Below are 4,597 nucleotides of genomic sequence, written 5' to 3'. Positions count from 1 at the left end.
ACAGTTTGAATCTTAAAGAAGAGTGGGTCCATGATTGGGAAAAGATGTGACCTTAAGTGGTAAAGTGGACTTGCGTTGAGTATTAAAGTGGACTCGAAGAAGGACTTGTAAATTTGGATTTAATATGGGAACTACTCATGGAAGGGGAGATTTGTTAGATTCATGAATAAAGACTTATGTCCCACATTGGTCCAAGAGACGGAGAAAGAGCGATTAATATGTAAGTAAGGATCCAAAACCTAATAGCTTAAGTTTTTGGGTCATAATTGGGTTCCTGACTTACATATTAGACTCTTTAATGGACTCTCTTGATATGTTTCTCCCTAATAGCCTCCTTAATCAAGATACCTTTATTTTTTCGTTTTAGACGATTTTAATACATTTATCTGCTCAATCGGTTCCCTAATCCAAGGCTCAAAGTAGCATAAACAACTTAATAGTGGCATCATTACAAGGGTGGGCTCCAAAACTTGCTGTTAGCCAATGAAATCATTCTTTTTGGTGGCTAGATCATTCTATTCATTATTCTAATAATTTTTCTTTTTGAATTTTCTCGAAAAAATAGTAATAATTGACTTCTACCACTAACAGATGTTTAGTGTTAAAAGCTGGATTATTTTTGTCTCTTTCTTGATTTTTGCAAATGATCGAATATTCAAAGCATCATGAATAGAAAAGGGCTTTTCGTTTTACTTAGGTCTATAAAAGAGGGCCACATTGGAATAACAAATTATAGATAATGTGGTTTAACAAATTAAGCATCATGAGGTGGAATGTCGGTAAGGCCTTAGGACATTCTCACTCACTTAATTGCCTTTTAGTATTAGATCATTACTTGACTGTTAAAGTTAATAATTGTAAAAAATCATTTCTATCTTATGCATGTCTCTTAATGACCAATAAGCCCATCCCTGATTCAACCTGGGAGAAAAGGAGCTCTTGATGAAATTTGACAAGTAATCACTTAAGAAAGAAAAATAAATGCCATTAATATACATAACTAAGTTTTTTTTTTTTAAATAAGAAATCCCGTAGCATAGCTAAAACTTTTAACATAAATGTATAGATTGCTGAAGGAGATAGTGCTGGACACAAGATACAGATTGAAGGTTAATTTCACTTTGCACCCTTCAACTATAAATAGATTTCTACTTTGGTGTCCGAATTCTAAGCTGGAACACTTTAATCCCTAAGTTATATCGTAGTTCCCACTTTGGTTGCTAAATATTAAATTGGAACACTTTAGTCTCTAAATTATATCTCAATTTCAGCTTTGGATCCTAAAATCCTTTATTCCCTCTAATTTTAGAATTTCTTTTTGTTATCGTTTAATCTGATTTTCCTTCTATATATGCCATTGCAACATGCAATCGTGCTGCTCAAATGGCTAGCATGCCATTAGTTTTGGAAATCACACTAAAAACTATACTTAAACGGAATGGCGTTGATAGGTTAGGGATTAAAGTGTCCTATTTTAGAGTTCAGGAATGAAAGTGAGAATCACAATATAATTGAAGAGTGTAAAGTGGAATTACCCCATTTTGAATGGATAAAAATTTTTAAATATGCATATCTTCCGATTATTAAATCAATCTTACGAGCTACATATTAAGATAGATATTTATCTTTTTAACAAAAATTCTCTAATATTGTTAGGTGAAATAATGCAATATATAGAAGCAGCAGTGTATTGCTCTAATCTATGGCAAGAAAGTAAAAAAAAAAAAAAAATCCCCAGAGCCCAGCCATTGCAAAAGATACTCGAAAAGAGACAATAGAGAATCATGTTACGTTATGCATGTGACTATCTGCTTCATTTACCTATTCAATCATCCAGCTAATCTTGATATGATGTCTCAAGTGCCCCCGGGACAATGGTAGCTATTTAAACCTTTCTTCTTAGGGGCATCATATCAAAAACGGTATTGTTATTGTGTACAAGATTTATTGAAAAATAAAGAAGTAATAATTTCCTTCTTGTTCCATTAAGAGGGCGTTATTATTCTTTTATTTATTTTTATTTAGTTATTTTAGAAGATAGGTGGATGCTTGAAATAGTTCTTCACTAAAGCTAGCTCAAAAAAAAAAAAAAAAACTTCACTAGCTTATGCGAAATAAAGTTACTATCTTTACAATGTTATTAAATGGGATGAAAGGGACTAATTAATTTTCAAATTGTACCATATATTATAAGTACCTTCTATCATCTTTAGGTGATTTAAAGATACATAAACTATTTACTTCAAGTAATTTATGTAGCATAAATGTTAGAATTTATTTGTTAAAGGTTATAAAACCCTACCGTCACCTTATATGGCTTTTATTGCCCCCCATCTCTCCACCCCAACAAAAACATTTGGAATGAAATTCATTGGTCAAAATATTTTCATCAATGTATATATTTTTTTAGAGGTGTAACTTGATTTTTGAAATGGGGAAATTTTGCACATATGAATAGATAAATTTTGGAGTTAACTACATTTACCTCTCCTGAGGTTTGAGTAAACTATCAAACAAACTCTGGTGTTTGACCAAATTATGATCATCCATCTATGAATGAGAGCGTCGAAAACCAATTAATTGAAGTAGAGAAATGACAAAGCTCCCTCTACAAAGAAACTATATTTACCTCTTTGAGGTTTGTTCAAATTATAATTGACCATAATGCAATTTAAACCCATTTGGTTGTCAACTATTTATAAGAAAATCCCTCCATGCGACCCAAGAAAATGTAAAACCCAAATAAAAGGAAAAATCAAATTCTAACTACTAAGAAAAAAAAATCTGAGTCTACTCAATTTGGCCACTAACACAGACTCCCAACCAAATTTTTCCATACAACAATCACCAATTGCATTTACATATATAATGTGGTGTGGGAGAATAAAATTTAACTAGACTGCATGATCTTCTATTCATAATTCAATATTAAATTTTTACTCTTATTTCTATATAAGTGTCTTTCTTGGATTTTTACTTCTAATTTCTAAATGCGTGTCTTTGTACAAAAACTAAACCTTAATTTTTAATAGTTGAAGGTGGTTTTAGAATTAGTATTTTATTAAAACAAGGTTTGGTTATTTTCAAATTGACATGGAAAAAAGTTTTTAATATCAAGTACATAACAGCAATGGTTTAAGAGACTGCATTGGTGACTGAAACAGCTATTTTAGTGATGCAATATGAGTAGAGTTTTGATTAAACTAACTGTAACCTAAAGGGGAAAATTTTAGTAAGTAATGGGCATTTCAAAATTCTCAATCTTTTGTATCAATTAATTCCATTGACCAGTGGAAAATGGCACTTGATATATGCTTAGCTATTTAAAGCATTGAACTGATTTGGACAAAGTATAGGGTTTATTTTGTCATTCGGACAAACCTAAGGAATTGTCAACATAATTTGGACAAACCTCATGGGAGATCAATGTCATAAGCTCAATTTGCAAATAAAGATCTTGGTCTTTTGGCAGTTATTTTACTGATGCAAGCATCATCTAATGATAATTAACATAAGCAGCATTTGATAAATGTTTTGCCATTCAAAAGGTTTGGTTGTAATTTGATCAAAACACGAGATAGATTTTTGTAATTTAGTCAAAGCTTGAGAATATAAATATATTAGTATTTGTTTGGATGGTAGATTATTTATCAAATTTTATTCACTTGCATTATTAACATATTTTTCAACCATCTTTTTATTTATATATATCATAACAAAAAAGTATTACATTATTTTTTTCAAAAAAATATTCCAAATAATCTACTATCAGTTAACCCTCAATTTTAAAGCCTTGTTGGGCGGTCACTCCCACCCTAAGGTGATATTTGTTTCCCCTTTCTATCTATTTTTCTTATTGGAAATAAAAATTCTTGGGTTTTCCCATGCTTACGTTTCTCGTTTCAAAAACTTCCCAGGTTCAAATTACAATGGTTTATCATTTAAAGTTCATATTGCATAATTGGATTTTTTGACTTTTAAGGAATTAGAAAAAGAATTTGCATCATGTTCACACAATGTTCAAGGCTTTTACCACATATAGATACTAGTATTTTTTTTTTAAGAAATAAATAATTTAGATTGAAAAAAAAAAAAGGTAGACAAGCACGGCCTTTTGTTTTGATTCTGATTCAACTAACGTGATCAAGAAGTAAAAGAAACCCAACTACTCCCTTGTACTAGTCAATGCCCTACAGCCACAACCCCCCCCCCCCCCCCCTCCCTCCCTCCCAAACACAATAAAAATCCCCCCAATAAACCATTTTGATACATGTGTTTGTATATAGAAAAAGTTCATATACAATTCTTAGTAGGGAGCAGCTAATTGATGTTGAATTCTGTCATACTTTTGGAAATGTATTTTGACTTTTCTAAACATACATTAATTAACTTCAATATGAATATTACTAGGGAGTAATTTTACAATACTGATTATTTTATTGACTTAAAAACATAGTATCTCAATTGGCTTTACCAAAATTTCTATACACTAACGGTGTATATACTTTAACGGTTAGATACATGATACATAATTTGAATTTAAATTTGAAATCCAAATTCTGTATACGTATTATGTATCCAACCATAATAATGTATA

Source organism: Coffea arabica, chromosome 7e (genome assembly GCF_036785885.1).
Source record: "Coffea arabica cultivar ET-39 chromosome 7e, Coffea Arabica ET-39 HiFi, whole genome shotgun sequence".
NCBI lineage: Eukaryota > Viridiplantae > Streptophyta > Magnoliopsida > Gentianales > Rubiaceae > Coffea > Coffea arabica.
This window is presented reverse-complemented; position numbering follows the sequence as displayed.